Source organism: Esox lucius, chromosome 8, assembly GCF_011004845.1.
Source record: "Esox lucius isolate fEsoLuc1 chromosome 8, fEsoLuc1.pri, whole genome shotgun sequence".
In the NCBI taxonomy this organism is placed as follows: domain Eukaryota; kingdom Metazoa; phylum Chordata; class Actinopteri; order Esociformes; family Esocidae; genus Esox; species Esox lucius.
The window spans coordinates 21,494,158-21,516,613 of NC_047576.1; the positions used below are offsets into that span (position 1 = coordinate 21,494,158).

Genomic DNA, 22,456 nt, shown 5'->3' on the forward strand with positions numbered 1-22,456 from the left:
CTAGGGGTCTTGTTCACGAGTGAGGGAAGGATGGAACGGGAGATTGACAGACGGATCGGTGCAGCTTCTGCAGTAATGCGGTCGATGTATCGGTCTGTCGTGGTGAAGAAAGAGCTGAGCCGCAAGGCGAAGCTCTCGATTTACCGGTCAATCTACGTTCCTACTCTCACCTATGGTCATGAGCTTTGGGTCATGACCGAAAGGACAAGATCCCGGATACAGGCGGCCGAAATGAGCTTTCTCCGCAGGGTGGCTGGGCGTTCCCTTAGAGATAGGGTGAGAAGCTCGGTCACCCGGGAGGAGCTCGGAGTAGAGCCGCTGCTCCTCCACATCGAGAGGGGTCAGCTGAGGTGGCTTGGGCATCTGTTTCGGATGCCTCCGGAACGCCTTCCAGGGAAGGTGTTCCGGTCCCGTCCCACCGGGAGGAGACCCCGGGGAAGACCTAGGACACGCTGGAGGGACTATGTCTCCCGGCTGGCCTGGGAACGCCTCGGTGTCCCCCCGGAAGAGCTGGAGGAAGTGTCTGGGGAGAGGGAAGTCTGGGCATCCCTGCTTAGACTGCTGCCCCCGCGACCCGGCCCCGGATGAAGCGGAAGAAGATGGTGATGATGATGATGACTTTTTAGAGAGGTTGAGTATCTGAAGCATCAGCAATTGGGGGTTCCATTACAGGTTCAAAATGTCCAGAAACAAAGAACTTTCTTCTAAAACAGAACAGTCTATTCTTGTTCTGAAAAATGAAGGCTATTCCATGCAAGAAATAGCAGAAACTGAAGATCTCGTACTTGACACCATTTGTCAAGCATTGTGGAGGCAATGTGATGGTCTGGGGGTGGTTTGGTGTTGTTGAAGGGGGAGTGTTGTACAGGGTAAAGGGACCTTGAAGAAGGACAGTTATCACTCCATTTTGCAATGCCATAACATACCCTGTGGACGGCGCTTGATTGCAGCCAAATTTTTCCTACAACAGAACAATGACCCAAAGCACAGCTCCAAACTATGCAAAAACTATTTAGGGAAGAATCAATCAGCTGGTATTCTGTTTATAATGGAGTGGTCAGCACAGTCACCGGATTGATACCCTATTGAGCTGTTGTGGGAGCAGCTTGACTGTATGGTACATAAGAAGTGACCATCAAGGCAATCCAAATTGTGAGAGGTGCTTCAGGAAGCATGGGGTGAAATCTCTTCAGATGACTAGAATGATCTGCAAGGCTGTAATTGCAGCAAATTGAGGATTATTTCCAAGCAAAGTTTGAAGAACACAATTATTTCAATAAAACAATATTAATAAACAATTATCTTGGGAATTACTATATTTCCTATTCATTTTGCTATAGTTCTTATTCAAACTCATTTAATGTATGTTTTCAAGGAAAACAAGGACATTTGTAAGAGACCCCAAACTTTTGAACGGTAGTGTATACATAATCTACATTTGTCACAATGTGTATACCGGCCTCAATAACTTTACCATATTAACTAAATTGAGTGGTTCAATCATTGGTGACAGACAGAATGGAGTCCTTTAAATGGTCATTTATTCTCTCCTGTATTTAAATACACATTTGAATGTAATTAAATATCGTGCAATGTTAATTCCAAAAGTAAGATTTTCAATATTATGATTATTTTATACATTTTCAAATACATTTTAGTCTAGTTTTTAAATATTTATTGAGACAGTGACAAACTAGCAAATAGTGAGTGGGGGATAATGACTGAAGGGTTGAAGCGGGGAAATAAACCCCTGAGTGAAGAGGGGTTGTGTCTAACCACGAGACAAAAATGTACTGTTACCCCCAAAATAATTACAAATTAAACGTCCATCAGGCTTTCCGGCTGCTGGTGTCAGTAGTTAGGTTGTCAGAAAATACTTGTCGAGTAGGAATTCCTTTCATAAACAAGGCAATGTAAAAATCTAGACATCTAATACATTTTATTTTAACTCCAAATATTAGTACAAATAAGTCTTAACAATAAAAATCCATCAAATGAGTATTGTTAAAATGGTGTTTTAACAAAATGAGGATTTTCCACTTCACAATAATTTTTTAATAATTGAAGTAACACAAAAATCTGGTATGCTAATGGTATGACATGGAATGCTAATTTCTCAAATACAGTCTTTTACCTTCGTCACTTTCAAAGATTTCCTGTAAGGCAGCCAACACCCTGCAGCTTGTGGTCTCAGTATACCTGCTCGGTTCAAAATGTCCACCTGTGGGAAATACAAAACAAATCCCATTGACAATCATACTCAAATCAGATTTGGTACAGGTCGACATGGTGAGAATATAAAACAGTCATTACAACACTCATTCTAGTGCTGGGAGCAACCTTAAGCAATTAAAATGTCCTTATGCTACGTAGAAGAAACAAACAATAGTTTGTGCTAGAATGCATCTTCAGTGTGTAGCATAGCAGGGCGGATGGGCTACTGCATACCACTATTTGAGAAATTGCCTTCAAAACCCATCACATTCTTTCATGCTCTTTAAATCCACATTTTTGCTTTCTAATAATCCAGTAAGCTGCTGGACTCAGAATGGTGTTAGTGAGAGTAATGAATTATATTTCAGTGGGTTTGGCTTTGACAGTATGTGTGTGTGTTTTGTAGAGGACAAGGCGGTGCCATGAGAAAGCAGCGCTGTGTTGAAGGTCCTGCACTATAGCCACCCATCCCTGCTACTCCTACTGGTTTTGATTAAAGATGAATCACAACTAAAACATCTGGGTCATCTTGAAAGTCCAACAGCAGTCACATCAGTCGGAACCTAACTCACACTCCTAAATAGCTGATTCACAACCAAAGGTAAGCACTGTCAGTCAACTGGCATAGTGGTGGTGGTGGGGGAGGGGGGTACCCCAGATGTAAACACACTTTCCCCACCTGGTCCTGGGACCACATGAACAAAAAGCTCTGTTGATAAAACATCTGTGTTGTGTCTTGAGAGAAAGAGACAGAGAGGGCTAGTGCCTTGAAGGCTGTAAAACTGGAGGACACGGTCTCAATCGAAGTGCTACAATAAGGTAAGGACCGTTGACTACTTTGTGATGAAATCAAACTAATCCCGGTTTCCTTCCTCTTAACAAAAAAGGCAGCTGCCTCGTCAAACCTTCCTTAGGGGTAGGTAGGGTAAGCGGACCTATTAGCCAACTAAGATCCAAGCTTAGAGATTTTTCAGACGCACTGCAATTCTTTTTCTAAACAAATAGGAGATAAGATTAAAGATGAATCTTTCATTTGAAGTTTCATTAATCCATAAATATCATTTTGTCATGTCAGGTAAAGATATTTTATAAAATATGCTAAATTTCTGGACAGGGGTTAATACCAAGTATATCCTTTAAGCCCAAGGGTGTACCAAATAAGCCCATCTGCAGATTTAATGTTAAAAATGTAAATGTATTTTATTTACATGATTAAAAAGAACTCCGTTAGATTTGTTGTGGAAATTTCTTTACTCAGTGAGAATACATTGTATAAAGGATAGAGTCCCACTGTTAAGATAGGTACAGGAATGTGTGGGATCTGGTATTTGCATAGGGGACATCTATTGTCTGTCCAGATGCAGATCAATGGGTTTTAGGACAGGATAGGAGAAGATACAACAGGGGGAGTAAGGCCAGTTTGCCCCTTTGGGTAAACACTACAGTAAACATGGCAGGAAGGATAAGGTTGGGGAAGATAGCATTTGACGTGTGTGATAGAACAAAGGGAAAGGTGTTTGATTGACATGAAACAGATGGCAGCATCTTACCACACCCCTTTTTCCTATGTAATAAATACTGTCGAAATGATGTTTTTATTTAGAAACTATCCACCGTTACTTTGTAACCTGTATACTTTCTCCTTGCAAGCAAGATTAAAACCGTTTATTGCGCAATTGATTTCTCCTGTCTTACCTACCATTTTCATAGAACTTTGGAATTTTAGAAATTGCCATCACAATTTGGGGGCACGTCCGGGATCCTAATCCTGATCGGTTTCGAGTCCTTTCCTAACAGGTTAACCGTGCACGGCCAGAGAAAGCTCTGGAATTCTAGTACCGTCCAGAAAAGGCTTATCCTTTGACGGGCTGAGAAAGAGTGCCTGACGGGAGCTGTGACTCGTGCTTGATCAGTACAGGTTTCCTGCGGAAATTGAATTTGGAGGCAAGAACGCAATTCGGTCTAAAAACTTAAAGCTGGACTTTATAGTTTAAAATCTGCAGTAAAAGGTTGGACCTTTTTAAAATCTCATTTGTGGGCTGACGAGCTTGACTTCGCTTTCTGGTTGGTTGAGTATAAAGTAGATTTACTGGGTAAATCTGAAACATGGGGACGTGCGACAGTGAATCTTTGCCGGTCTCTGGTGTTTACGCTGGACCGGCAAGAATTATCACTGACGTATATGGTGTTTGGACATGTGAACAATGTTTCTTTGAGTGTTATTAGGTTTTCCGGCGACTGGCGTTTTCATTCGGTGATGGATGCGCGGCCTGTCGGGCTGATTGGAGGTAGATGGCCGTGGTAACGTATGAAAAGTTGTTTGGAAAGCGTAGGCTACGGTGTGTAGACAGTGTGGAGTATATTGATCTGTGTTGTAGTTTTTTTTTTGCTCAGGTTAGATGGCTCGTTCTCCTCTGATCGCCCGTCACCCCACCCCGCGGAGTTCAGTTGGACCGATAGGTGGGTCTCCTTGGAGGCCCGATCGGGACACTGCATCGTTGGAGTCATAAGCTCTGTGGACCTTTTCGTTGTGAACGTGGAAATGCTGTGGGCCGCTGGAGGCCGTTTTCTGCTCCGCTTTGGAAGTGTTGAGCATGTCTACGAGTTTCAAGAAAAGTTCCAAAAGTGGGGAGTTGTACACACCAGGTGTACACACCCGTAATCTCTTTGGCCTTGCCGCGAGTGATTCAACGGGAACACGCAGGAACGCTGAACCGCCTGAGGGAGGGGTGCGGACGGTCAGACAGGGGACCAGAGGGAGCATCAACCGGTGAGATTGTTCCTTAATACAGTTTTCATATGCTTTAGTAAACAATGTGGTTGATGATTTGATGGTTTGTAGAAATTGATAGATGGATTTGAGTAAGTATTGTGACTAGAAGTTTTGAGTATTGCAGTCAGGGCGGCTGTAGTTAGAAACATGTCGTTTTTGTTCCATGTCCTGACACCAATTCCCGTGCAGCAGTTGGACTGCGTGATGGAGTATAGCGTGCTCCTGTATGTGTGTTTGTGAAGTGTGGTGTTTTGGTTAATAGCGACTGTAGTTAGGCCTGACAACCATTCCTATGCTGCTAACCTATTGCGTTGCGATTAGTGCTGGATTATAAGCGGTTGGACTGCTTGAACATCTGCAATTTAGGTTGGACTTAAATATGCAATTGAGATTGGATCTCATACTTTCAGTGCCTGTAGAAGGCTCCTGTAAATTGCCGCAATTGTTGGTCAGCTTATGGTTTGGATCAGTATGCTACAGAAGTTGTATATGCACGCGCCACTTGTGTTTGTTCTGAATGTGGTTATGGCCCGAGTCAAGGGCATTTGTCATTGTCTGGTTGTGGTCGGTCTAGTAAATGCATTTGTCCATTTTGGTATTCCCTGTGCACGAGGGATCCGATTGGCTGCATTGAGTATTCCTTGATAGAATATTGGATCTCGTTTACCGAGGTTGGTGTTAACTTGGAAGTTTTGTAATAGCAATGTTTCGTCTTGTTTGGAGTGCGTTTGGGCGAACGCTTACATTGCGTTGTTAACATGGTTATTATGCGAGGCCTACTCTTTTGGCCTTTGCCTTTGTGTTGAAATTGAATTTGCCTGATGGCTTGCACACGTGGGAGTGTTAGCCTGCTAACTTAGGAGTTTAAGAAAATAATGGCATAAATATAATTAGAGGGATAGCTTGGAAATTGGTATAATGATGATTCTGTGATTTGGTAAAATATGGTCCTGTGGTTTCGTAATGAGGGGTTAAAATAGTGTTTTCTCTCTCCTTGTATGGAGTGGGATGCAGACGATAGCAAAAGTTTTTAGTATTAAGGTAATATGCTGTTTTCCATGAAGACTGGATTCAGCAAATATAGTCATAGCCTGCAAAAGAGGGTGAAATGACTACGGCCTGTTTATTCCCCAAATAGCCAAAGCCAGTTTATCCCCCGTTTAAATTAACCTAAAATTAGACGTCCTATTTTAAATGCTAAATTGAGTTTGGTTAAATAAAGGTGTTTTCTAACGATAACTGGGATAATACTTGTGTTTTTAAAACCAACGCATGATACTTGTTCATGGAATTTAAATTCTGGAATGGTACGTTTGTGAACAAATAGGGTATTGATGTAAAGGTGTTTAAGGCTACATTGAGTTTCCTTTGGATTTCTCATTGTACCTTGATTATAGTGACGTCATAAATCTGTTTTCTGCCTGGAGCGCCATTCTTAAGAGTTTCTGTATAGATAATGATAAGCACATTTTTACAAACTGCGAAAATATTAGATAGGTTGGACACTAAATCTAAAATCTTCAGTTAACGAACGATGTAGGCTAAGTTGAGAGGATGGTCTGGGGACCATAAACGAACATTTGGCCTTGCTAATGGCTCACCATATATGTGTGGAGCTCAGAGCTTCAGGAAGGGTGGGCAGGTCCACTGGGATGGCTTCCGCCACCCTTAACATTATATCAAGGTAGCATATTACTAAGGGTTAAATTCGAGTGTTCAGCCTGTTCTCACACGTGGTAATTTTACCAACACAAGCATGTTGAGTTTTGGGATGATAAAACATTAAGTGAAAGCAGAATAAGTTTTCCTTTTGGTTGCTTTAATGTTTACATTTATGATTTCGAATCAAATTGTAGTAAGGGTGGAGACCTTGAGTCATCCAACATTGTTAATTGCTAGAACAAATTCGATGTCTTTGCATGAGATATGCATGGAAGTAGCGATTTTGGCAGTCCTCCACTATTTTGAATGACGTACACTTACATCTAAAATTGAGAAAATTCCCTAGAGTTTAGGAGGTAAATTGAGTCATGATGTTTGTTGGTCTCAACTTAGTTTGGCCGTTGCCTGTGTAAATGCAAATTTTGATATGCTAATTTGGGAGTTCCTTCACACGAGCGACCGTGTGTGTGGTACAGTTTTTATTTCCTTTGTTTTTCTTATTTTCGGTTGTTTTGGTTGGATATTCAGTTTGCGACGTTTACTGGATGTATGTTAGATTCCTCCCAACTATCGTTTTCTTTTTAATTTTGGTCCTGTAATGGTTCTGCTTTCAAGCTTGAAGTCATTTTCTGTCTTGAAAGCAGGGGGGGATTGTATGAAATGATTATCTATAGTGGAAAAGAGTTGAACTTAGAGTTCAAATGAAAAAGAGTTGAACTTAGAGTTCAAAGCAAATTAAATAGGTACTTAAAGAAGTTGCGTGAATAATCTAGTTTGTCAAATTGGGTCTTTGAAAAGTATGTTTTATGTGAAATCTAACATGGGTATGGTTGAGTAGAATACATCTTGCCATTTTGAAATGGTTTAGCTAAGCAATAACTAATTTGATGGGTGTGTTACTTTTCAGTTAGTTTAATATTTGATTAGAAGTAATCATATTAATCTTATGCACTATGGAATAAGTGGGTAAAAACGTGCAGGGAGCACATTTTGTTATTCCTTACATGTTTACAAAATGTTGCCATGTTTTAATTGATATTGAGAAAATAATTCTGCATTAAGTTATATTTCTGGAAAACCAAGTTGAGAAGTCTTACATGGTCTAAATTGCATAAAAAGAGGTACAGACCCACTGGAGCACTCCACTCACTGACACAAAAAACAGTTTGAGATGGATTTTTACTTGTTTGGACTCTTTAGAAGAGAAACAGACATTATCAAAATTGGGTATTCTAATTCTAATTTAAGTTCTGTCCTAGTAAACAATCATTGGAATGTTAATGGTTAACAGAGGTTTCTTTGAGGTGAATGATGAGGAAAAAGTTTGTTTTACTATTGTCAATGCCTGGGGTGTTTCAAGATAACAACAGTGTCCCTTAGTGATAAGGTGACAATCCTTCAAGACCAGGGTCCGTTATCCTTAGGTTAGTAAACCACCCCCCCACTCCAGGGAGAGCCCTGTGGTGGTAAAGGAGTAAAAAGGGGGGGTCATGATTTATGACAGGATTTCAGAGTGTGTTTGATGTGCTAGGATAATAAGAAGAGACTTGGAGACATTCACACTAAGTTTCATCTTGTAGAGAAATTAGGCTAAATAACAGTTATGTTAGCTGACCTTCAAGATGGTGTGAAATGTTTGATTTGAAATGAGGTATTCACAATGGGTGAATTTGATTGTAGTTCCGATACAACACAATCAGATGTAAATTATATAGGTGAACTGAGAATTGTTCATGAACTACTATTAGAGAATGGTACTTCAATGTAAGTAAACTATCTTAACTGATGAGTTTTTGGAACAGTAATAAGAAATGTGAAATTGTGTTCTTCTGTTCTTTGTGTTGGTTGTTACACCAACTATGGAAAAGAGTGGAATTGTTATTTTGCTACACTAGCAGAACAGAAGCACCAGAGATGTTAATGTTTTAACGATACTGTTATTGATTTCAACTGTTCTAATCTATTTGGAGAAAAGAAGTAGAGAGACAATGGAAATATAGGGTTTGAGTGTTTGGTAGTGTGTGGTTCTAATGTATCAGCGAGATGCAACAAGCTAACGTGATGGACATATGTGATGATGTACTGTGCAGTTGGAACTAATCTTCTCAAGGATAATTCACACATTCAGATACAGAACACTTGAAAGCGATTCGGCAACAGAGGACTTGCTGGAGCCCAGAGAGAGACTGAGCTTGGCTTAAAAGGACAACTGTGGGGTGGCTGAGGTGAGATGGATCTCACAGACACACAGACAGACTGTCCTACAGCTGAGAGAGGAGTCGACTCTGGAGCGCTGCATGTCTAGGTGCTGCACGTCTACAGGATGCTGAGTTCCTGTGAGCTGGACTGACTCGAGTCCTGCTGGTTCTGCAATGTGATGGAGAAGGCAACCTCCGACCGAGAGGATGGAGGCGTAGGAAAGATCTACTGCACAACATCATGCAACGCTGATTGGGCCCATACCAGGTACATCTCATCTGCTGTCCAGGTAGCTGAGAGAGGAACCTGGGATCGACGACACGCTACACGAGGATTTCAGTGGTGAAAGGTTAGACGCAGTGAATTGAAGTCACTGAGGGGAAGTTAATTTTCTGGTGCTCGTAACCAGTCACTTTCTACATGGCCTTTAGCTCTAGAACCTTTAGCTAAAACTGGTCATCTTGGAGTTCACAAGGGAGAACACACAGATTCTCCTGGCCTGGCTGATAAAGCAGCTAGAATGGAGACAACAAGAGCTGTGTCTGCATTTGAGCTATGAAGGACAACACCTTGGAATATACATCTGACTTTTTCGTTCTGTTACATCGGCCTGTCAAAGAAATGGTTCATAACTGACTGTCTGACGTTTGGAAGAGCAGAACATTTGAGATGACTTTGGAAGAACATCCAAATGGAACCATGGAGAGGACTTTTCAGTGAATTGAGCAATTGGCATGAGAGAACTTTGTAACAGTGATGAATTGAAGGATGCATTCAGTGATAGGTGTTTATGATGATTTTAACATAAAGAAAAAGGTTTGCTGTATTATGTTATGATTCTGTATGATGACAATGTGTGATATTGGTGTTCAACGAAAGGTAATGATCTAGAAGAATGTAAATGAGGATTCAGACATTTCAGATTTGCTAAGTTCTCTAATCACTAAGGATAATAATATTGACTGGGTCATGTTGTTAAAGAGTACTGTTTTGTTGCAGTCTACATCCTAATGGGTGAACTGTTTAAGGTTTGATACCAAGGTTTGACATGGTATCAAGAGGATGGATTGTTGTGGAAATTTCTTTACTCAGTGAGAATACATTGTATAAAGGATAGAGTCCCACTGTTAAGATAGGTACAGGAATGTGTGGGATCTGGTATTTGCATAGGGGACATCTATTGTCTGTCCAGATGCAGATCAATGGGTTTTAGGACAGGATAGGAGAAGATACAACAGGGGGAGTAAGGCCAGTTTGCCCCTTTGGGTAAACACTACAGTAAACATGGCAGGAAGGATAAGGTTGGGGAAGATAGCATTTGACGTGTGTGATAGAACAAAGGGAAAGGTGTTTGATTGACATGAAACAGATGGCAGCATCTTACCACACCCCTTTTTCCTATGTAATAAATACTGTCGAAATGATGTTTTTATTTAGAAACTATCCACCGTTACTTTGTAACCTGTATACTTTCTCCTTGCAAGCAAGATTAAAACCGTTTATTGCGCAATTGATTTCTCCTGTCTTACCTACCATTTTCATAGAACTTTGGAATTTTAGAAATTGCCATCACAGATTCACTTAAGATAATTCTAAATACCAGAACTGATCCAAAGATTCTTTCTTAACACTGCACAGAAATACATTTGATATAGAACACATCCTAAACTTACTATCCTAAACTTACTACATACTGAAAACTGATGTGTGTATTACATTATAATGGTCATCAATACATTACAAAAATGTAATGAATCCAAATGAACATGTATTTATACTGAAGAAATACAGAAATGACTACAAAAGATTTGAGTCGTTTTTTGAGATTTACTCTTATACTGTAAATCACATTCACGAATAAACCCCCAAAATGTAGTCTCCCATCATGTTTTCATTATACTCTCATTGGTAGCGGCGTTATCCGGGTGGAAACGCTTGCCTTGCTCCTCTGAGTACGCTCCTATGTTCTTCTTGAATTTATCAAGATGAGCATCAAGGATATGGACTTTAAGGGACATCCTACAGCCCATAGTAGAATAGTTCTTCACCAGAGTCTCAATCAGCTCCACATAGTTTTCAACCTTGTGATTGCCCAGGAAGTCCCAAACCACAGCGACAAAGCTGTTCCAAGCTAGTGAGCTTCTTGGGGAATTCATTGCACTCCAGGATCTTCTTTATCTGAGGTCCAATGAAGACACAGGCTTTGACCTTTGCCTCAGACAGCTTAGGGAAGAAGTATTGAGGGTACTTGAAGGCTGCCGACTACTTATCTAGAGCTCTGACAAATTGTTTCATGAGGCCCAATTTATTGTGCAGTGGTGGGATCAGCATCTTCTGGGAGTCCACCAGTGGCTCCCACTTGACGTTGTTCCTCCCCACAGAGAACTGTCCACTGTAGCCAGTTCCACCTTGTTCACTGCAATGGATTTATCTAGTATTGAAGTCTGTACTTATAGGTTGTTGAATAAGCCCGGCCGGAAAATATGGAGGCACACAAAATAATTCCTTGATTTTTAAGAGATTCTTGAATAAAGAACTAAAGACAAATAATGTTTCTGATTATGGTATATGACTACTTGAGATGATTGATTGGTCACTCTTGCTGTATAATGATTGATAATGTTATATGCTGGTGACTGACAATGACTGACTATGTAAGAATATGATAACCCATTAGAAGTGACCAACATGTGAATATAGAATCAAAGGACCCATCTTAAAGTAAATAAGCAACATAACACCTTACTTTCTACAACAAGTAAATAAGTAACATTACTAGTCACTTTATGGAAGCTATAACTAATAACTGTAATTAATTACTTTTAAAATAACGTCCCCCAACACTGGAAATAAGTGACTGACCCATTACGAGCATTGTGAATGCTTAGATAAGAGCTACTCGGCTGTATACACACACACACACAAATAGCCCTCCAGACTGGTGGAGATGACATTCATAAAACTGCAACTCAAGCCATGAGCTTAACCACAACAAGCTCTCTAAAAGTAAACAACTGCATAGTTCTTTAAGTATGAACTTATCTTGCTGATCCCTCCCCCTTGTTGTTCATAATGACCCCAATGTCTCTTCTCCTCAGGTGCATCGTGCATTAACACTATGCTCCCAAAATGTCTTATTTTACTTCTTCAATGTAAAAAGTGTTTCCAGACTTTAAACAACTTCAGTCATACACAACTACGCATCAGCCTCTGACATTGATCCCATTTCTTACCACAATGAAAACTTTTTTATTATCAATTGTTTACATAGAAGTACAGAATAACTAATTCTTTGACTAAGCTATTTTACAGTAAAATTACAATTTAGGATATTAAAAACACAATCACAGTACCTAAAAAGGGGACAGCACATCAGTGTGGAGTAGCAGGCTGGAAATGGATATTAACACAGCCCAAAGAGTAGGAACCAGTTCTACAAAAAAATAAGAATCAAAATGAGGGCAAGTTTACAGACTAGCTACACAAGGGATGTGGAACAACCATACAGTACATTTGTATCACTCCTCACTGCCGTCTGTATAAAGGATGTTTTCTTTTTGGTGAGTTTTCCCATTCATTTCCCATTCAAGTTGTCACACCCCCGCATCATAGATTATTTCTAAACTCCAACATCGCTAGTTGATTATCATTGTAGTCTACAAATATCACAAAGGTTAAGATGGATTGTTTTTTGCTACAAGATCACTCAGACGTCAGGATGGTCAAAGGTCTTTTGCAGTGAACGACTAGAAATGTCCTCTAAGACTAAAATCCCTAAGGACGCACTAAGGCTCTAAAAGAACTGCCATTGCTGGGCATACAATCTGTTCTGTCAGACCCTGCTGCACTGCATCAGCTGTCAGTTTCAGCTTAAAGATCCCCAGGATGGTGTAATGGGCTTCTGGAAAAGCAAAAGTCTGCCAACTGGCAATCAACTAGCCAGATAATTTACTACACCTTCAAATCAATTACTTTACCTTGGCATTAAATGAACAACACTGTACATCCCTCCGAGGGCAGACAATATCGTATCCCTCAAAGTGTCAAAACATAAAATATACTTTGCTCTTACTAACAACACAAGTTAGGCCAAAGAAAAAACAGAATTATGTTGGGAGCAACGTTTGACACACTTCTTAACTTGGCTAAAACCAAACCCCAAGGTCACTCCGCACTTTCTAGGATTCAGACAACAGACTACTGAGCAGCAAGTTTCTGGCTTTTGTGTAAGCGTTTGTGTAAGTGATGTGACGTGGCAACAGATGATGTTTGAGGGAAAGGCTCAGTCAAGGGCCATAAAGGCCCTGCTGTGTGTAGAGCTCACTAATACCCCTAAACACACCCCAATAACAACACAGAGGGCACCAAGACAAGCCATGCAGACACGGCACTACTAACATTACAAGATGGAGGAAAAACAAGGTCTCCAGCAGCAGTTCATGATGCATAAGAATTCCTAACCATGGACCATTTCCATGGTCAAAATTGATGTGTCGGCATTTGTTTGCATGTGGAATCTGGCAGTGCAGGTACTGGATTGACAGAATTCAGAGTAAAACGTAACGACAAATGACAGATTTATTCCAGAAAAGCAAACATAGGCAATTGTGGGATGGTACTGTTCGAACTGCTGATATAGACAATTATAGACCAATTATTGTTTTCAAAGCTATCCAAAACAAAAGCCTACTGAGTATCACTGGAGCCAGTGAACCTAAATTGAATTAGACTGGTAAACAAGCTAATCAATAAAAACTGCCAAAAGAACTAATTCAAGGCAATATGTGGTTGGAGTACTCAACACAAAAAGCAGAGCTAAATTTAGTCCATTGTAAAATGTGTACAGATGACTGACATTTTGACACCAAACTGGCATCTTCCCTAGAGTAGCCTGACCATACACATAACTTATATTTATAACATAGTGGTCTAATATGGTACAACCCCTTTGTGCATTAGAAAAATTACATGATTAAAGGATCCGTAAGCGTAAATGGCGGGTTCCTTTCATTCCAGGACCACCATGGCACCCAGTTGTTCTTAATTCATAGTCATTCATTCCCCATTAACTTCCATTCTTTACCTACCGACTCCCATTCATTCCCTTCAGACTCCCCATTCATAACCTTTCGACTCCTCTTCATTCTCCATTGTCGCATCCGTTCCCCATTGACCTCCATCCGTTCCCCATTGACCTCCATGAGTTTACCATAGACTCCCATTCACTCTCCATTGCTCCCCATTCATTTCCAATGGAACCCCATGCATTTGTTGATTATAGCGCCACCATCAGGCCAATCCTCTTAAAACTTTGTGGAGGACTTTCTGCCATAGACCTAAATGCATATAAGTTTGGTTGCAGTAGGGCTCACTATCTTGAATTGAGACCACGCCCACAGGAATTTCCATCGGCCCATATCAGCCATTCTGTTAAAGATATCAACAATCCTTACATGGAATCTTTAGATACTTGTCCTAATGTGCTATAACCTAAGCAGTTTATATGCAGGCTTTTGGCGTTGTATGTCAATTTGTTGAGGTAATCTGAAGATATTTCAGTCTGAATACCTGTGGACTGCTTTTTCCCTAAATAGTTCTGGAGCTGTGCTTTGGGTCACTGTCCTGCTGTAGGAATATTGTCTTCAATCAAGCACCATCTACAAGAGTATGGCATGGCGTTGAAAAATGTAGTGTTAGCCTTCCTTCTTCAAGATCCCTTCTACCCTGTTCAAATCTCCCACTTTACAACCACCCACAAAACACACCCAGACCATGCTTGACAGATGACATCAAGCACTCCTCCAGCATCTTTTCATTGGGTCTACAACACATGAATGTTCTTCTTTGTGAACCAAACACCTCATACTTAGATTTGTCATTTACACTTTTTTCAAATATTCCACTGTCCAGTGTCTATGTTGTTCCGCCCATCTTAATCTTTTCTTTGCATTGGCCAGTCTGAGATGTGGCTTTTTCTTTACAACTGCCTAGAAGGCCAGCATCCCGGAGTTGCCAATTCACTGTTGACGTTGAGACTGGTGTTATGCCGGTACTATTTAATGAAGCTGACAGTTGAGGACCTGTGACGCATCAGTTTCTCAAACTAGACACTCTAATTTATCTGTCCTCTTGCTCAGTCCTCTTGCTCAGTCCTCTTGCTCAGTCCTCTTGCTCAGTCCTCTTGCTCAGTCCTCTTGCTCAGTCCTCTTGCTCAGTCCTCTTGCTCAGTCCTCTTGCTCAGTTGTGCACTGGGACCTCCCACTCCTCTTTCTATTCTGGTTAGAGAGAGTTTGCACTGGTCTGTGAAGAGAGTAGTGCATAGTGTTGTATCTTGAGATCTTCAGTTTCTTGGCAATTTCTTGAAATGGAATAGCCTTAATTTCTCAGAACAAGAATAGACTGATGAGTTTCAGAATAATGTTCTTTGTTTCTAGCCCTTTTAAGCCTGTAATCAAACCCACAATTGCTGATGCTCCAGACAACTATTCTAAAGGATAGTTTTACAGCTTTTACAGGATTTCTCATGATCAATTAGCCTTCTAAAATGATAAAAACTTGGATTAGCAAACACAACGTGCCTTTGGAACAAATAATAATAATGGGCCTCTGTATGCCTATGTAGAAACGCCATTAAATATCTACTGTGTCCAGCTACAAAAGTCATGCACAACATTAATGTTTACACTGTATTTCTGATCCATTTGCTGTTATTTAATGGACCAAAGAACTAGCTTTTCTTTAGAAAACAAATGACATTTCTAAGTGACCCCAAACTTTTGAACAGTAGTGTACCTATACAGATACACATACTGGCCACAACATTTGTCTCAAAAATGAAAGCATAATTCAAATGCAACGTGAAGTTGGTTGTATGAGCCGTGATTAGATTCTATGCAGTGTGGTGTGCATTAATTAACCTGTATTCAAGATGGCAACTATGAGTTCTGCAATGCAGTGTATCAATACTCATTTTGTTTGAACAAATATATTAGACATAAGACAGGCACTCTGTGCCTTAATAAGCAAATGTAGCTTTTAACAAGGCAGTCAAAGAACACCAAAAATGAAAAACATTTAAACAATACAATCAATATGGCCACTATACACTGGACCCTTTACACTTAACCGGTATCACTGCACTTGATGTTCTGGTTGGTGCTATTATGTACGAACGTACTACATCTATTGCACATGTAACACCTCATTAATTACCAAGGTTATATTGTACTAGTGTACAATTGTTGGTAATATTATTTTCATAATCATTCCATTGTACAACAAACATTTCAGCATTCATAATTTCATAATGTACAATTGCACTAGAGGAATAACCTTACCAGCGGAATGCTGAAACCCATATTACATTGGTTGCAGCAAGTGTAAGACAATTACCATTCTATTTTATTACTTGTTTACATTTCTTATATCTTTTTAATTATATTTTTTATTCTTTTGTATTGATTCACTGTTACTTATTCCAGCACTGTTGAGGATGTTTTTGGAAACCAATAATTGAATTATCATAATACTGTTGTTAACATGTAATGACAAATAAACTTGAACTTGATAGCTATCAGCTGTATATAAATCCATCCAATGCTAACAGCAATATTTAATTGTTAACCACAAATTATTTTATTCAGTAATTGTTTTATTTTCCAAAATATTTTTTTTGTCATTTCTTTAATATTTTTTAAGTACAAATTTAGTTAGTATGGTCTGGGAAAGGAACATTTGAGTTTCGTAACTCTTATCGGTCTATTAAGCATATTCATCGCCTTGTGATGTCAACATTCATTCAATAAATTCCACCCCAACTGAACATGTGAAATTCCCTGCATTCTTTTTTTTAGGAAGATCTTAAAATTAAAGGGCATATCATATTGTTATTTTGTACTTATTCTCATAGTGTGGAAGTATGAGAAAACAGGGAAATCAAATAGACTGCTTTTTCACCCAGCTTTTAAGTAAGACAGAGGCCATGGGATGTGTACCATTGGGATACATCGCATTTCTCAAAAGACATATCCAGTACTTACAAAACCTTTTCCACATACAACTAGCTTATTTGATATACAGTTGTTTGTTTTCCATTTCATAAAGCCACAGCCATACCCTTATATAATAGGATATTAGCCCACTCTGGTCCTAGAAGGCAAATCCAATGTTTTAATAAGTAGTCTGTTGAAACTGTAGTCCATCCTTGATACACTAGCCTGTATATCCACTAGTAGCATATCTGAAAAAGCTTGCTCAAGGCTGGCAAAGTAAGACTCAACTCCACCACTAACTTCATTCATAAGTGAACTATAAATGTGGTTTTGAGTTTTACGCTAATCTCATTACCTAGAGCTGGGGAAATAAATCATAAGATTCAACAGAAAACCATACTGATCAATTGTAATATTGTTCATTATGATTCATTAAGTAGTCCACACTATAGAAATGTTAAGTTTGTTCATCTGGGGGATTGCTAATGGGAAAATTGATGGCTGTAACCATTTACCTAGTAATAGAAGTTTAAAGGACTTGTTAAAGATATCATATTTCCTATTTATGACCTATGCTAATGTAATGTATCACAATATTGATTTCTTCCCATTATCAACTTGCTTTATGATGACTGGCCCATTCATGAACTCAAAATACAGTACATTCTATTCAATGCTCGGTTTGAAAGTTCATGGCACAATTTAACATACAGTTTTGGAAATAAAGAATGTATAAATCAAATCAACACAAAATCAAAATAAACAGGTTCCATATGAGGCTGGGAAATACCAGAGAACTCTCTGATACAATATAATCACAATACTTAAGTATCGATAGGATGAGTTATAATTCTCACATTTCTGAATATATTGCAATTTGATACTATGATCATTGTAACATAACTATAAATCAGAAATGATAAAAAGTAATGGAAATGATTCACCAATTAGAAAAGGAAGCAGCGATGGAGAAAAAAAAACATACAGCCAATTATCAGAATAACATTTTGGCAGTCAAAACAATGCAACGTTTGGGAGTTTCTATTGGACAAATTAAGATAGGTCCCTCCCAGTTTCGTTCTGTATATCAAAAAGGGGAGGAACCTACCTTGTCCAACTCACGAAACATTTCGCAACTAAAACGTTTTATTTGGTGATAAATAAAACAAAGCCCAGTGTTTCTAAAATTCAAACTCTGAGAAAACGTTTTGCGACTCCAGTTTGGCTGAATGAATACACCCATGTTTAGGTTCGGTAGTGCAAGCTTATCAGATGCAAAATATGAATAACGGCGCTGTACGGATTTTCTCAGCATGATCTTGACATCTGTCTGCAATTACATGGATCATAACTCTAAATTAATTCGATCGCGTCTTTTTTTGTGGCTACGCTAAATATAATGTTTCATCACAAATCCAAGCGAAACCTTCCCATTGTACAGCAAAAAATCCATTCACATTATGCTTCTCCGTTTGCTGCACAACTGCAGCGTTCTAGGTTCAACCCCAAAATGAACATCGCTAGTATTTAACACTGAAAGAGACGCAACTATCCTGTCATTGCAAACACGCACACTAAACCAACTGCGCGTTTCATCACTCCAAAACAGGGGTCACTGCGAGCTACCAAGCTAAATATAGCAACAAAGTTACAATACATTGTGTGGCATGTATTCACAATAGCTAATAGAAATGGTATACACACAAAACCGGGGTTAAGCAACAAAAACCTCTGCAGCGTTCTGCTGTACACTCCCCGGTATTTCTAACCTAGATTACGAATGTGGGTCACCAGGCCTTCTCAATCAAGCAAGCATAGCTAAAAAAAACAGCTCCGTTTACTATTCAATGTGACTGTTTCTCCACATAAACCTATGACATATGGGTTTTTAAATGAAGTAAATTATGACAGTAAAAATTACATTTTTACCTTGTCTTTCCTCCGTTCATCGGGATTTTCCTGCTGCTTGTTTTGCTTTAGCTGGCTGCGTTGGGTTGAACTGGAGTTGGAAAAACAGCAGGGCCTAGTACCTCGGTCTCTGGACGCGCATGCGCAGTTTTTACTGAGCAATCAATAAGACGTTTGAGGTGTATTGCAAAAAAAACATTCATTATATTGCTCTTTGATCATAACACAAAATCCAATATATTTTTTTTTGGTGTTGTTGAATTATTATATTTTTGGAAGTAGCCTAGATTTGTACAGGCATTTCAAAAACAGTGCCGTAGCTTATAGCCTACGTAATTATGGAATTAAAAAAGGAAATCTAGGTAAATTTATATTTTACATGATTATCAAACGCAAAGACAGATTTTTGCATTTAGTTATATTTTATATAAGATAAATTAAGTGTCATGTTGATGCTGTTATATTTTATTATTTTTACGTATTTAGTAGCCTACATTTTGCCTAAATATTTTATTACATTTCATTGGCCTACACACATTGTCTTACGTTGGCAAATACGATTTATGCTACTTTAAATATATTCTTCATCAAATATAATGAAAGCAACACTCATTTGTTTTTACAGTTTGTTAAAAAAAACGTTATCAAAAGGGGTGAATTCAAGTAAAATATGTTGGATACTATTTTTGTTTTATATCATGCTTTTTCTTTTACAGAATGGTCAGGTTTTTGGCTACGCACGTGCTGTTTCAATTCTTGTTATACAAATGTTCCAAATCGCTGGCCTTCATGTGCAGCTCACTGCCTTGGCAGGGGGCCAAATAGGTCAAACTCACGAGCCAACCAACCTTCATTGTGTGCGCTGGAAACACATGCTGACAGCTGATTTGTCCAATCACTGGATTTTGCGCTTCCACTATAGCCTTCACGTCATAGGCAGCAGGTTAACCAACCGTCTTTGGCCAATTGACCGTTTGCTTTAGTCCCCCACTTCATACTTAATAATCTATATTTTCCCACTAAAAAGTTGGAACTATCTCTGTTATTTAGAATACCCGTTTTTATTTTGAACAAAGGCGTGTGAGCATTATAATAATTCGCTCTGGAAAAGAGTTTGCCTCACTCCTCAAATTTAAATCTGCGGCTCTATTTTCAAACAATTATTTGTGGTCGTGGTATAGCATTTGGCATGTTTATGCTCATATCGAGTCTTTTCAGTTACCAGGGTCTTTTCAATCAAACAAATATGTATTTTATAAAACCCTTTTACATCGTTATTTGCCACGAAGTCCCTAGTAGGCTGGAAAACTCCATAGTAGACAGGGATCCTTGAAATCTAGGGAGAACCCAATATTTGTATTCTGGCTGTGCCAGGTGAAGATAATAGGAGTGTAAGCCTCATCCACATTGTTGCATGTTCAGATGACCAGGACAGTAACTACAAGTGGGCAGTGTCAGAGCCTTTGGGGCAAATCCAGGTCAGCTGCACAATCAGGTGGATAAGGACCGGGACGACCAGTTCGTGTTGCTCTGTTCACCTGAAAGAGCCAGGTAATTTGGCTCCTATCGGCTCTTTAATACGTTTTATAATAATGAAACAACTTTTTAAAATTGCAAATCTGAAATGTTAGGATGGATGGAATTATATTAAAGCGGGAATGCACGTTCAAATAAATCGGTTACATCTCATGCATATTAATTATATTGCCTATCCTACTTTCTTTACCTGACGTCCTAATTTTACCTGACGATAAATACTGGAAATGTGCTATCCCCACTATTTATTGGTGTGCAAATACACGTTTTCTTTCAATAATGTAGTCAAATAATCGTCAAGCTAAAACAATGACAAAATCATGGAGACAAAAACATTCTCCTTTCGTCCCCTCCTGCTCCCAACGTTCACCAAAAAGAGCGGTTCGTTTGCGAACGATCCATCACTTGTTCCTGTGTTACAGGAATTATAGTAGCTCCCAGTACGAAATTTCACATAGACATTAACCCTATTGGAATACCAGTGGGAAAATGGAAAATAAAATTGTAGAGCAGTTTCTGGGTTGTGATGTTACACCATTGGCCATTACCATTTCAACTTTTCACCTTTCAAAAGATTACAACTCGTTGACAGCTACTTTGTAAATGCACAATACATAATTGCAATGGTGACCGAATTGTCAACGTAAGCAAAATTAGTATTAATGTAAGACAAATTATCAAGTTAACAAAAATATTATTTATTAAACTATTAATCTGACTTTCGAAAAAATATACAAAAAAACAAGTAGGCGACTTATGGAAGATGGCTGATCAATCAATCACATTTAATTATGAAGAACAAGAGGAGAGCTGGGCAAATAACTTAATTTCTCATATTGTAAGCTAATCAAGTGTTCTAATTCTTTGTAAGTATACAGAGATGCCAAGATTTTTTGCTTGATTAATATTTTTTAACTTTCATTTTAGACAAAAAAAATGCAAAGATTCAATTTTAAATCAACATTGGAATGTCACAAAATTTGTCACAATTTATCTGTTACCTTAAAGTAATATCTGGTATTTTGCATGATAGAAATACGTAGTCGCATTAAATGACACTTCTTATTATTAAGTCATTTTCATACTTTGAATGTTTCAAATGCCATGTGTGCCATTGTGTGATTTGGTCAACAACAAAAATATGAAAATAGTTGTTGTGCATTTTGTGTATCTTCATCCAAGTATCACTTCCGATATTTTTACAACAAAAGACAGTGACCATGTCAACCATTAATAATTATGAAAGTCCCTCTGAACAGGCTTCTGGAGAGTATACAGCATTGTGTACAAACTCAAACTAATGTATTACTGGATAACTATCAAGTTATGTTGGCTTTACAACATGGCCCCTTCAAATATTGATTGAAGGGGGCAAAAGGTATCCTGACTCATTGTTCAAGATTAAGAAGAAATACAGTCGTTATGCTTGTGGTTTGAAAGATAACACTAATCAATATCCAAACATTCTGAACAAAGAAAATGTAGATCTAAAATGTAGTAAAACTACTACCCTCAGGATAGCTATGAGAAATATCTGTTAAATAAGATGATGAAGCCTATAAATCTTTCCCGCAGTTTTTTGCACTCCTTGGAAGACTCATGTAGATAACGTCCATGTAAAATATTAGTTTGTAATGGATTGCTGCTAGTGAAGCGTTATTTGTTGGAGCATGTGGACATCTGCTGTTAAGACAAATAACTGCATCTTTGAGTATTTATCTTTAAGCCCTCAGAGAAATGAAATCCCGGTATACAGGATTGGTCAAATTATTTGATTGCTGAAAAGGACACTGTAATCAAACTTTTCAACTGTCTTAAATGTGTAGTATTATTTATGGAGTTTGGAAGGTGTTTGGATAAACACAATGCTAAAAAAACTAAGAACTGTGCTGTTACTGTTTCTTGAAGCAACCACTAGATACCGCCAATGCTCTACATTTGAGTCAAATATGTACCAGAAATACATTGATCCTGCACTTTACAGATTACAAATAATGGAGAAAACTTTCAAAAATGGGTGGAGGAACATAACTAATGCAAACGGTTCCATATAGGTGTACTGCATGATACAGTTAAGCAATTAACATCTGATCATGCTCAATGGCATGTATACAAATGGTGAGCAGGCCCAGTTGAACTCATTTGTAAATCATGATGGCAAGAGGAAAGAATC

At 38.8% G+C, this 22,456-nt stretch overlaps 1 protein-coding gene across 5 annotated transcripts in view; it reads right to left on the reverse strand.

Moving 5' to 3' along the window:
* The window catches only part of clocka (clock circadian regulator a), a 41,625-nt gene extending 22,751 nt beyond the window's left edge, over positions 1 to 18,874 (reverse strand). For 4 of the 5 annotated variants that reach the window (XM_010872243.5, XM_010872241.5, XM_010872242.5 and 1 more), the window contains exons 1-2: positions 18,769 to 18,874; positions 2,135 to 2,221 (exon numbers count right to left, since the gene is read on the reverse strand). The gene's annotated coding sequence lies outside the window, so the exon portion shown is untranslated. Of the gene's footprint in view, positions 1 to 2,134; positions 2,222 to 12,201; positions 12,282 to 18,768 lie in introns of all 5 variants that reach the window. The other variant, XM_010872240.5, reaches the window with a different exon arrangement.
* Between the last annotated feature and the right edge of the window lie 3,582 nt (positions 18,875 to 22,456).